Raw genomic sequence first — 15,248 nt, forward strand, 5'->3', positions numbered from 1 at the left:
AGATAGTTTGTGACCCAAAACGATAAGTTCAATACCAAAAATTAAGTCATATAACATTTAATTAATATCATGGCATGAGTGATTAAGGTTTAATAACTTACAGTTAAAAGTTATTTTTATAAACCATTTGTTTTTATATGAGAATATAATATTTATGTGGAGGAGTATGCCTTAGTGGTTAAGTATCGGTTCCCAAATTAAGTAGACAACACTTAATAAATGCCACAACACGATTTTATAAAATTTATAAATTCAAAACTTAGGGGTTCTACATAAAATCTATACCATTTCTTATAAGAAACTTCAAGAGTAAAGTTGGTTATTTTACGTTCTCACAAAGGGTAACATATCTTATTTTTATATAACTTGAGATTCAAAATCTTTATATCAAAATGCATTTTTGTTATAAGTCTGACTTACTTATATATATATATATATATATATATATATATATATATATATATATATATATATATATATATATATATATATATATATATATATATATATATATATATATATATATATAGACACACACACTACCAAATTTATACTTTTGGATTTGAATGCATGATGTTTCTAAATGAGACCAAATACATATTTATAACTCACTTATTTTATACTTTTGATAGAAAAGTAATATTTATAAAAGCTGGTCAACCAACTAAATTTTATAAAATACTTTTGATTATAAAAATACTTTGTGTCAAAACTTCTAGAATTCACAAACAATTTTGTTAACGTATCTTAATGCATGTATTCTTAGGTCATTTAGCAGGTCGGAAGTGTTCGCTCAAAGACTCTCCGTTATTTATATTATACCTTTGTAAACGCTGAATTGTTAGGCGTGTGTAACGATTTAGCAATAATCATTGTTAATGTAATTTCTATTTCGGTAATGATATAAAATTATATTTGTACTATTCAATATATGTTCAATAACTGTGACTACTGATTTATGTCACGCACATCGCCGTTTTCTGCCGGCGGTCGAGGGTGTGACAAATAATAATAATAATAATAATAATAATAATAATAATAATAATAATAATAATAACAAAAGACAACCAAAAATACAAAAGAAATCAAATAAAAAGGGATTTATAAGATATAAAATGACAAAAATTATCATATCCAAGGGGTATGAAAATTTATGTCAAATCATAAGGTATATAATCAACACTTATATTAAAATAAATAAACAATAATGATTACTCCCTCCGTCTCAAAATTATTGTCCACAGATAATAAACACACAGATTAAGAACGCATTAATTACCACTAACTTTATTCAATAAAATTACATTTTTGTCCTTACTTTTGCATTTAATGTTCCATTAAATGCTTAGTTAGTTAAGTAATAATGAGGGAGTATTTTGATAAAAATGTTATTTAGTTTTAGAAGTAGACTATTATTTTGGAACAAACCAAAAAGGAAAGATGAACTATAATTTTAGGACGGAGGGAGTATAATTTAATAAGAATAAAGTGACGTATAAGTTTTTTTAAGTTAAAAAGGTGGGAGATGATGGATTAACTACTATTTTTTATTTATCCATTTAAAAAGTGTTTGATTTTTATATCCTTTATTTTAATTACGGAATAAAATGATAATAAATATATAAAAGCCAAAACACCTTGTTTTAAACAGATATATAAAAAATACAAATAAAAATATCACATTCCATAATATATATATATATATATATATATATATATATATATATATATATATATATATATATATATATATATATATATATATATATATATATATAGGGATGAGATCGGTTGAGAATTCATTGTTTCCTGAAACCCGAGAACGAAATGTGGAGCGTTAGATCAAAATAAACTCATTAAGGGGATAATCGTCATCTTACCGATCTTATTTAATGTTTAATTTTTTTTTTGTTATTGGAAATATTAATAAAATGTAATAAAAATTAACATAATCAATCACATTTCAGATTTTTTTAAAAAATTTTTTTTCATTTTTTTTACTTTTTCCTAGAAAACATGAATTTTTAAAAAAAATTGAAAAAAAATATTTTTAAAAAAACTGCGTTTTTTTTAAAAAAAAATAGCATTTAAAAAAATGTATTTTAAAAAAACTGTAATACAAGAATTTTTTTTTAAAAAGTAAATATTTAAAAATCAGTAAATTAAAAAAAAACTAGGATATTTAAAAAAATTCTAAGTTTTTTAACCAAAAAAATCAACGTTTTAGTCGCATAATAATACAAGAATTTTATTTGACACAAAATAAAATATAAAAAAAAATGTTACAAAGATTCATAGTGTTGTCATTTATTCATATCAAAATTTTCATATTTTCATCAATTTATCATTTTCACCCCTTCAATATTTTCCACAAATTCTTCAAAATCTACAATAAAATAAAAAAAATGATTAATGCAAGAACACTCACAAAAATGCACATGTATATGTATATCATGTAAGATTTACATGTGATTATATAATGTGATATTCACATGTGATTGTATATTTTAAGATTCAAGTTTGAAATTGACAAGAAAATTTTAAAAAATAATTAACGAAGAGCATACACACAAAATGTATTTGTGCATATAGACGTAATTCATATGTGATTTACATGTGAATCACATGTTATTCACTTGTGATTTACATGTGAATCACATGTAATTGGTATGTGATTTACTTGTGATTTACATGTGATTAATATGTGAATTACATGTGATTAATATGTGAATTACATGTAATTCACTCGTGATTTACATGTGACTTACATGTGATTCATATGTGAATTACATGTGATTTACATGTGAATCACATTTCATTCATATGTGATTCACTTATGATTTACATGTGATTCATTTGTGAATTACATGTGAATGACTTTAATTCATATGTGATTCACTTGTGATTTACATGTGAATTACATGTGATTCATATGTGAATTAGATGTGATTTACATGTGAGCATGTAATTCACATGTGATTTACTTGTGAGTTACATGTGAATTACATGTGATTCATATGTGAATTACATGTGAATCACATATAATTAACTAGGTGAATGCCCGCGCGTTGCGTAGAAACACTTATACAGTTGAAGTCTTTACAAATATATGATTTTTTAATATAACAATAACGTTATTGTTAAATTTGATATAATAATTTCTATATATTATATTGATATAATATATTAATTATTTATAATTATATGATAATATATACATTTATTATAACTTCATAATCTCAATCGTTTGAATGACTTCTACCTGCGAGTTACACATGAATAAAATTTAATATAATATATGATTTGATGTTATTTATAGTTGTTTTTACTGTTAATCAATTTTTTAAAATTTATTTGTTTAATGTTTTAATTTCTATCATTATCATTATTTAAAACATCAAACATTGTTTTTTATTTTAAAGCTAACAATATAATCATTTATATAGAGTTGTTTTTAACTATTGTTATTGTAAGTTATTTTAAGCTACTTATTTGGAAACTTTTAACGATTATAAAAATATATTTAAGAAATATTTTAGTTAAATTGAAATTACAATTTAGTTTTTGCTTTTATCACTGCAATTTATCACTTTTAACTATTTACAAAATATTCTTTAGTTTCTTTAAATGGAACTGAAATTTATATTTGAGTTGACATTGTAATGCGCAGAAACACCTATACAGTTCAAGTCCTTACAAATATATATATTTTAAAATATAACAGTAACGTTGTTGTTAAATTTGATATAATATATTGACTATTTTGAATTATAAGATAATATATAAATATATTATAACGTCATAATCTCAATCGTTTGAATGACTTCTACTCGCGAGTTACACATCAATAAAATTAAATATTATATATGGTTTAATATTATTTATAGTTGTTATTTTTAACTAATTTTTTAAAATGTATTTGCTTAATGTTTTAATTTCTATCATTATAATTATTTAAAACATCAAACATTATTTTTTTGATTTTAAAGGTAACAATATAATCATTTATGTAGAGTTATTTTTAACTATTGTTATTATAAGTTATTTTAAGCTACTTATTTGAAAATTTTTAACGATTATATAATTATATTTAGAAAATATTTCAGTTAAAATGATATTACAATTTAGTTTTTTTGCATTTATCACTTTTAACTATTTACAAAATATTATTTGGTTTTTTAAGTCGAACTGAAATTTATATTTAAGTTGACACTGTAATGTTATATTTAAATTAACAATTTAAGTATTTTGTCCAAACTGTTCGAAAATTATAGCTTTAAACGGATAATGGTTTACATGCAACAACATTTTAAATTTAATAAATTAAGTATAATATGTTAAAATTTAAAGAAATAACTTTATAAATAGAAGTAAATATATTATTTTAAATTTGAAATTTAGTCTATTTATGATTACACTTTAGGTTTGATATTTATTTAACCTTATTAACCAACTTACAATCATTATTAGAAAGACACTACAATTTATCACTTTTAACTATTTATAAAATAATCTTTGTGTTGTTTAAGTTAAATAAAATTTATATTTAAGTTGAGCCTATAGTGTTATATTTTAATTAATAATGTAAGTATTTTATACAAATTGTTCAAAAATTATACCTTTAAAATGATAATTGTTTACATCCAACAATATATTAAAACTAATAAATTAAGTATAATATGTTAAAAGTTAAAAAACATAATTTTATAAGTAGAATTAAAGATATTATTTTAATATTGAAATTTATTTTATATATGAATACACTTTAGATTTGATATTTATTTAACCTAATTACCAAATTATAATTATCATTATAAAGAAATTGAAAAGTCATGGGAGTTTCAAATGAATGTGGTGAAAGGAAAAAAGAATGGGGGTTTCAAATGCATGAGATTCAAGAAAAAATGATAGCTTTATAAGTATGTATGATATGTGATTTACATGTTATTCATATGTGAATTATATAATTCATATGTGATGCAATTGTGATTTACGTATGATTAATATGTGAATTATATGTGATTTACATGTGACTTATATATAATTCATATTTATTTTCATCAAATTCCCATGATAATTTTGTAACACATTTTTCTAGAGCCCACATCAACTAATTAATAGGAATCATGTAATGAAAACTTATACACAAAGCAATAGCAATTGTACATTTCATGAACATAAAATTGCAAGCTATTTAATTGAAAATTATTTATTTAAATTATTGGATTTTAACTGAGGGTGTTTCGTTAGGAAAGGTGCAAGTCAGAACCTCCAATAAAGCCAACATTTTCAGCCGGAATCCGCCGCCCGGAGAAAATACTCATCAAATTCTGTAATAATATCCAACAGGTACTATTAGAAAATAAGATAAAATAAACCTAAACACAAATCATCTTGCATCAACCAATCAAATCAATAAGAATTAACCTATCTCACTATTAATTTGTGTTAAAATTTAATTAAAATCAAATCGTAAAAAGTAAAAACTACTAATAACTAATCTCGTATTTTAATTACTATAAAATAAACAGTAGTTTACTAACTTTGGACACCACCAACACTAAAGAGGACAAGAATTGCACCATCAAGAACATGCAGAGCTCTCTCAACTTCAATTATGAAGTCCATGTGACCTTGAGTATTAACTATTTACCTATAAAAAGTAAAAACAACATGCTTTTATTGCTAAGTGAAACAAAAACCAAATCTTCCATTGATAATGTCCAAAAATTATTGTTTCATGATCCACCATGTCTAGAAAATGTAAATTAAAAAACATTCAGATGCATGTATTCAAGTTGGAACTACAGAAATAGGAATTGAAGCAGGTAGCATAAAACTACAAACGCATAACATGTTTTCAAAATAAATAATAATAAATGATGCATTTTAGTCTACTGTTTATGATGACTTCAATTTATCGTCCTTCAAATTTGTGTAATTTACGAAATGAAGCTGACAATTAACCAATATTGGATAAAAAATTACTCACTTGCACGATTAATCTACAATCAAATTCCAATAACAAGTTAATTATAAGCTTAATTACAAAACTACTAACTAATTCCCTAATTTAAGACTGCGATGAGACTGAGGATGCAGATTAGGGAACACAAAATGGCGGCGAGGATGACGACGAAATCGGAGGTAGAGGTGGTCGATTGAGGGAGGGCGGAGACAATCGATGGAAGAGAAGAGATACGGTGGAGACATGGGAGACGTGGGAGAGAGAGAGGGAGGGAGAGGGAGAGAGAGAGCTCTCTGATGAGGAATGGTAATCAGACGTGTGTGTAAGGAGTTAATATCTATAACCCTAAATTGCTCCTAATGCCATTTAATTTCTATGCCCCTTTCCCTTTATTTTTCCACTTATTAACAAAAATTCCACAATGCATCTTGACTATCCATTTTTTTGAACCAACGTTCCACTTTTAATTCTCGGGAAACTATGTGTTCTCAAATGATCCTTGCTCTCTCTCTCTCTCTCTCTCTCTGTGTATATATATATATATATATATATATATATATATATATATATATATATATATATATATAAGACTATTAAATATAGATTCAGTTCAAAGATACCATTTAGATTCATCATTGAATAGTTATATATTATACCAATCATTATTTTCTTGTTTTTGAGAATTTGAATGAATATGTTTAGAACTTAAAAAGTTGCTTTTGTTTTGTATCCCAACATGAAAGGAAGGAAAGGAAGAATTTCATTAGAGCAATTTTCTGTGTGTTATTCCCTCATATAAAATAGATTACAGAATGTGTTATATAGCTCAAAAAAACAAAAAATGCTAAAAAATTGCAGGTGCATGTGGTTCTATGAAAGTGCCAACTAAGCCACATTATTCTCCCTCAAATTTTGTCAACATATGACCAATTCAATGACTAAATAAATATGATTAAGATACCAACCCTTGAACCATCAAGACAACCCAAATAACCCATCAAGATTACGTATCATTCACCCATCTAATCTTGATGATCTTGACCCGTTTCTTCATCATAACAAACCAGTTCTGTGACACTTAACCCGAAATTTCCGTTTGTTTTAACTCCGTAATTAAGCACGTCAAAAATTAGCCAAATTTATCGCAAAATATTTTTGACCGGATTTAAATCCATTAGAATATTTTAAATAATATTCGTTAAGCGAACCAAAAATAAGGCAGTATAATTTAAAATTTACCGTGTTTAACGGAAGTCGTGAAAAACCACGTATGCGGTTGGTGTTGGGTGGATCCCCACCCAGGCTGTAAACTCAACCCTATATAAGGGTTGAGTAGGTTTATTCCAACCTTTTCACACATTAGGAGCCTCCTCTCTCTACTTTCTCTCTCTACAAATCGGGTTTTGGTCAAAAATCGCCCCTTCAAGCTTCAAAACGGTAAGTTAACCTTCCTAGCTTGTTGTTTAGCTTATCACACTTGCAAATTCGTGGCTTAATCATCCAAAAACCCCAAGAACAAGGGTTTACGGTTTGGGAACATCCCAAAACCGTAAACACCTTAAAAGGGGGTTTTGATGCCCAAAAACCCTCTCAAAACCTTTCCAATGCTTAGCTAATGGCCTAGGGACTTGCATGAATGATCTAAGAACCCCAAAACATGAATTTAAGAGGGTAAACATGAGTTTACGGTTTGGGGATCTCCCAAAACCATAAACACCTCCAAAGGGGTGTTTAAGAGCCTTTAACACCTTGTATGGCTTGTATTTGGGTCTAGAACTTTGCATGCTTAACCTACAACCACCAAAACACAAAAAGAATGGACTAACATGAGTTTACGACCGTAAACTCATGTTATGGCCGTAAACTCCCAAGGGAGTGGTCCAAGGACCATAAACTCCAAAAAGTGTCCATTTTGAGCCCCAATCACTTCCATAGCCCTTGAATCAACCCTAGAACCTTTCCTTGTGAAGCATTAAGCCTTAAAGCACACAAATACACCCCACCCATGATTTTACGGCCATAAAATCATGGGGGAAATGGTATGAAAACCGTAAACACCCCTAGGTATTACCATTTGAGGAGTAAACTCCAAAGTGGGACTATACACTCTTCATATGCAACCCTTGGTACTCCTAGCACTTGTAGCATGTAGTAGGACATCCTTACTTGCTTAATTAGTTATTAAATGACTAATTAGATACTTAAATGTATCATTATATGTTAAATAGGATCCGAGTGTGTGTTCAAGTCCTCACTTGACACCTAGCGTCCTATACCGTCCATTCATCCGAATCGCCCACGTCAGGTGAGTTCATACCCCTAAATTAACCTTTTAAATGATTTTAACTACTTTTATAGGGGGGAATACAAGTTGAACTATACAGTTATTAGATAAATCACATGTGATTAATAACTGTATAGCGAATGGATTTTTACATGTTAAACTGCTTCATCTAACAAAAGGTTTTCCAATCTCGATTTCAACTCTTGTTAAAGTATGAATTTCTCTTTTAGATTATCATAAGTATTCGAAAGGTTTTCCAAAGGTTTTCAAAGTTTGATTTATAGAATGACATCAAGTCGTAATTTCTTGTTAAAGGTTTTCCAAAGGTTTTCTTCACTTAAACTGTTTTATCAAATCATCTTCAAAAGCTTGTTTTATAAACTGATATCGAGTCATAAATTCTTGTTTATAAAGTTTTCCAAAAGTTTTACCTACGTTTTTGTTATGCATTTATTTCGTTAAATGCATGCCTATATTTGTATAGTTATATAAATAATGTTTAAAATACTTAGGAAGACTAGTTCGCCCTATTTCGTTTTCCTCGTTGGGATGTGGTCTGGTGGGTATCGGTTTTCCGTCCGAAGGTCGCTTAAACATTGATTATATATCATGTATACATGTATAGACATAAAGGTTTCCATCGACCAGTTCATTTCCCTTGGGTAGCAAGGGCATCCTTCCATTCATCATTCATAGACCTAAAACATTAGTAACTATTATAGGAATAGTTAGGAGATTCTATTTACTCTTTCCAGTACGGAGAATTCCAAAGGAGTCAGTTGATTCATGTGTCTATATCATTATTCCAATACTTATAACAAAATTCGAAATACGAGATGCATCTTTAGGACACGGATTTCACCGTTGTCAAGTTGGTAACCAGAGTCTCCTGGAGGAGAACGGACATTGTGTGTATAGATCTATACGGGACAGACACTCCCACACCCTGACTGCTAGCTACAGTCCCCGACCGACAAAGCCAAGGGTGACAAATGTCACATTCATTCCGACGCTTGCAGGGCGTCAAATATTCGATTGTCAATCAGTATGGTTACGAGTATCTCTAGGTTTACCTTTTAATTCATGGCCTTAAGGTAACAAGAATTAACACGGTATTTTGAAACAACCCACTTAGGATTACCAGACGTCTTAGACTTTGCTAGATGTGTCGATAATTCGATACTGTCTGGAGTCTGTATTTCCATGTTTTAGACTTTGCTAGCTGTGTCGATCATTCGATACTGTCTGGAGTCTGTATTTCCTTGTCTTAGACTTTGCTAGCCGTGTCGTTCATTCGATACTGTCTGGAGTCTGTATTTCCTTGTTTCAGACTTTGCTAGCTGTGTTGTTCATTTGATACAATCTGGAGTCTGTGCTTCCTTTCGTTAGACTGAGCCAGACATATCATTCATTCGATACTCTCTTGGGGTCTATGATTTCTTTTGCCTTAGTCAGCAGTATTACTGCTGAGGTATATGTTATTTTTCCCCTAGTTTTTTTACTTGTGATATTCTCATATTTTCGTTAAAGTCAATACCGTATTTTGGTAATGATAAGTATTTTGGGGAAAATTACTCCTTAGAACATAAATCTGTCGGGTCTTGGAAGAAGACTGCTTTTATTTACAAAATATAGGATTTTCTGGAAAGAATTCTAATACTCTGTAGATTCTAAACTACCATTTTCATGAAGTTATTTTGAATATCAATGTGTATTTATACTAACGTCATTAAATACTTATGAACTCACTAGCATTATAAAAATGCTGATACTCGCTTTCAAAATAACTTGTATTCTCAGGTCATCGATAGACAGGTACATCCCGGGAGCTTTTGCGAAGTCAGCCTAGAACCAAGCTGCATCTATGTTATGTTATGTATTTACTTTGATGATGCTATTAAATGTAACCTATGTAAAATTATTACTATTCATGCAATGGTTGTTGTACTTTGATTACTATACTGTATATGTTGTGACACTTGACATGACGTCCTCCACCCCAAAACGTTTCCGCCGTACCGGTTTTGGGGTGTGACAAGTTCTTCTTGTTTTATCAAATAGGCTTCACTTTCATTGTCTTTCCTTTTTGTACACTTATTTCCAAAGTGTCCATACTCTTGACAATCATAGTACTTAAACCCACTCTTATGACCTCGATCGAGCCTCTTCCACGTCCTCTTTCACTTCTATAGAATCCTCTTCCCCAACTTCTTACTCGTTTGTATTGCCTACCATCATAATCACCATTGGTCAATAGAAGTTGTCCTTGTTCTTCATCCCTTTCATCAAGGCTTTTGAGTCTTTCTTCATATGATTTGAGTCATAATTTCCACCACTTCTACAAAAGACATGGTTTCAATCTCCAAGTATTGGTCAATGGAGACAATGATTGTAGATATTTATTCGGGGCTGAATTGCAAAGCTATCTTACAACCACTTCTTCTTCAAGTCTTGAACAAAGAATTTTAAATTTTGCCACGATGCCACTTATCTTGCCCAAAAAATCATTAATAGTCTCATTATCATTCATCTTTACAATCTCTAACTCACTACTAAGAGTTTGCAAATGCACCTTTTGGACTCGATCGACTGCTAGGTATCTAACCTGAATCGCTTCCCAAACATCCTTCGTATCTTTATGTTTAGAACTTCAACATAATATCTTCTGCTAGAGTTTGAAAGATAATAGCCTTCATGGTGTGGTTCCTCTTTGCTTCATAGTTCCTCCTATTATAGGATCCCCGACTTCCATAAACCGTATGCCCTTACCATCGTTTCAACTAGAATCGACCATGAAGTGTAGTTTGTTTCGATTAATTTAGGAAATTGAATGGTATGTTAACTTGTTTGTGGGTTGTATAGTTCCTGTGTTTTCTTGAAAAAAATGGCCATGATGTCGTTCTTGGTTTTTTTCTTCTCACATCTTTCTACTTTTTTTCTCACCTCTTTCTACCAAACGTGATCACCTTGTTGCTTGCTTTCTTGCTCTCAACATGATTGCATAGGGTTGCAATCAACCTTCTCTTTTTTTTTTCTGTGAACCATGTATGAACCTTGATGCACTGATACCAAATGAGGGATTTGAATCTTCAATAACACTTATAAATAACACTCTCACATTTTGTTGTAATGCATGACTATGCAAAATAAAAAAATGGAGATGAATATTTTTGGTACTCATAGAGTTGTTTCTGTTTTGTATCACATGAAGGAAAGGAATGAAAGAAGTTTATTAGAACAATTTTCTATGTGTTATTCCTACAAATAAAATATATTTCAAAGTGTGCTATGTATAGCTAAAAAGAAAAAAAATGCTAAAACCTTGCAGGTACATGTGCTTCTATGAAAGTGGCAACTAAGCCAGATTATTCTCCCTCAAACTTGGTCAATATATGATCAATTTAGCAACTAAATAAATCTGATTAAAATACCAACTCATGACCCATGAAGACAACCCACTTAACCTATCAAGATTACCCAACTGTTTTTATATCGAATATAGAAAAGACTTTTGCATTAATTAGATATATCAGTTGCTATAAAAAAAATTGAGACTATTACAAACATTTGAAACTATAAAGCCCGATTACTAATATAAAAGCATCGCCAAAATTTAGACAAAATTCACAATTAGTACATGGTAGTTTTGCAAATGCCAAATGAGGATGGAATTTACAATTTCTTCCCTCGATTTACTGGCAAGAAACATGTCAAATTGGAATAATTATATATAAAATATACTTTTTTTTCATTATAACATGTAACAAAATACAATGTATTAATCCTTGCAACCTCGGAACAAAAGATCTCGTCTCTTACTCCACATCTTGTTGCTCTGAATCCGATTCTTCCTACAAAACACAATTATTTATTTAGATTACAACAAAATAAATGATTACAACTTTATGAATTTATACTAAAATTTGGAGCAGAAGTTACCTCTCGTATTCCTTTGGATCCTATACACTTGGAAGCACTGATACTTGCACTCTTTAATAGGCTTCGAGCACTGTAATTTCCTTTATTTTCTCCACCTTCAGCCTGTTGTGGTGGACTCTCGAGTGTCGAAGCAACATACTCTGGTCGTTTATCCAAATCTTCTTGAGAACTTCCTTCCTCCTTTGGTGCAGGAACTCGCTCCCTGACAAATATATATAATAGTAACAATAAAAGATAGCATATAGCAGTAGAGTAAGAAAGTAGGAAATTTCGAAATATAGAAACTTGCCTAGGAAGTGAGGCATGTTGCCTTAGCAGTGGAGTAGTATTACTATTTCCACCTTTTCCGAAACCCTCCGCAAGATGTGCAAATTGACGCTTAAAGCGGTCAACCCCACTATTAAAAATATATAACAAGACGATTTAATGAGTATCAAGATAGAAAGGTCATGCCAAAGAGGCTTTATAGGTGTATTTTGATGATGACATGACTAGACAGACTTTCTAGGGTTTTCTATTTTTATTTTTTATGAGTATCTAGAAAAAATCTGTATACCACCTTTTTAATTAACACAAAAAATTGCTATTTTCGTCCCATTGACATGAGTCTAAGTCTAATGTACACCAAAGACAGGGAAGCGCAAGATGTTATGTTTTGTTTTGTCCAACATCCTTGTTCCACCTTTTGGATACAACTTTTGTCCTAGTTTAAACTTTTTGTCTTTATTTTACCTTTTAGAGTGGGACAAAAAGTTGGAATTAGTGTCTCATTGACATATTTTCAAATGCATGTCAAACGCAATGAAACCTTTTTTGTGTTTGTCGAGCCTTAAGGAAAATTGAGAAACTATTAACCAAGGAGAAAGTGTATGACCTCGGGTACAAGAAGCTAGTCTGTTCACCGCCATGTAAATATTCTTGAAGCATCTGAGGATGGTACTCCAAAATCTGGTTATAAATAATACCCCCGTTAAAAAGAAATGTTTAATGAAATCATAGATAATAGTAATAACAAACTAATAATCAATAAGATTAAAACCTCTTGATAAATTAACTCCCTAACATCATCTTTTCCCAATTTCCTCCTTTCGAATTCAAATTCAACTTTTGATGTGGGCTGCGTTGATGGTTCTCTGTCCACATTCCCCAGCCCTTTAAAGTAAGGATCCACTAGTTACTACAAAATAGCAATGTATTTTCATTAGACACAAAAAATAAATCATATCAATCATATAATTCTTAGATTTAAATTATGAAAAAAAAATATAATTTATACCTCTTCAGCTGATGGGCGATCTTTTGGATCAAATGCAAGTAGGCGTTCAAGTAGTTTAAGAGCCAACGGATCGACATGTGGAAATTTCTATTTTGGTAATAATATAAGATTATATTTGTTTTGTTCAATGTATGTTCAATAACTGTGATTACTGATTTACGTCACGCACATCGACATTTCCGCCGACGGCCGAGGGTGTGACAAACAATAAGAATAATAATAATAATAATAATAATAATAATAATAATAACAACAACAACAACAACAACAAAAGGCAACAAAAAATACAAAAGAAATCAAATAAAAAGGGATTTATAAAATATAAAATTACATAAATTATCATATCAAAGGGGTATGAAAATTTATGTCAAATCATAAGGTATATATAGCAACACTTATATTAAAATAAATAAACAATAATAATTATAATTTAATAAGAATGAAGTGACGTATAAGGTTTTTCAAGTTAAAAAGGTTGGGGATGGGGGATTGAATACTATTTTCGATTTATCCATTTAAAAAGTGTTTGATTTTTATATCCTTTATTTTAATTAAAGGCATAAATTGATAATAAATATATAAAAGCCAAAACACCTAGTTTTAAATAGATATATCAAGAATATAAATAAAAATATCACATTCCATAATATATATATATATATATATATATATATATATATATATAAGACTATTAAATATAGATTCAGTTCAAAGATACCATTTACATTCATTATTGAATGATCTATAGTTATATATTATACAAATCATTATTTTCTTGTTTTTGAGGATTTGAATCTTCAATATCACTCATGAATAACACACACTAACATTTGTTTATAATACATAGGTATGTAAAGTACAAAATAGAGATGAATATCTTTAGAACATAAAAAGTTACTTTTGTTTTGTATCACAACACGAAAGGAAGGAAAGAAAGAATTTCATTAGAGCAATTTTCTCTATTTTATTCCCTCATATAATATAGATTACAGAATGTGCTATATAGCTAAAAAATCAAGAAAAAAATGCTAAAAATTTGCAGGTGCATGTGGTTCTATGAAAGTGGCAACTAAGCCATATTATTCTCCCTCAAATTTGATCAACATATGACCAATTCAATGACTAAATAAGTCTGATTAAAATACCAACCCTTGAACCATCAAGACAACCCAAATAACCCATCAAGATTATGTATCATTCACCCATGTAATCTTGATGATCTTGACCTGTTTCTTCATCATAAAAAAGCAGTTCTTCTTGTTTTATCAAATAGGCTTCACTTTCATTGTCTTTCCATTTTGTACACTTATTTGCAAAGTGTCCATACTCTCGACAATCATAGTACTTAAACCCACTCTTATGACCTCAACCGAGCCTCTTCCACGTCCTCTTTCACTTTTATAGAATCCTCTTCCCCAACTTCTTACTTGTCTATATTGCCTACCATCATAATCACCATTGGTCAATAGAAGTTTTCCTTGTTCTTCATCCCTTTCATCAAGGCTTTTGAGTCTTTCTTCATATGATTTGAGTCTTAATTTCCACCACTTCTTCAAAAGACATGGTTTCAATCTCCAAGTATTAGTCAATGGAGGCAATGATTGGTAGATATTTATTCGGGGCTGAATTGCAAAGCTTTCTTACAACCATTTCTTCTTCAAGTCTTGAACCAAGAATTTTAAATTTTGCCACGATGCCACTTATCTTGCCCAAAAAGTCATTAATAGTCTCATTATCATTCATCTTTACAATCTCCCAACTCACTACAAAGAGTTTGCAAA

Source organism: Lactuca serriola, chromosome 2 (genome assembly GCF_051521515.1).
Source record: "Lactuca serriola cultivar US96UC23 chromosome 2, Lser_US96UC23_V15, whole genome shotgun sequence".
Lineage (NCBI taxonomy): Eukaryota > Viridiplantae > Streptophyta > Magnoliopsida > Asterales > Asteraceae > Lactuca > Lactuca serriola.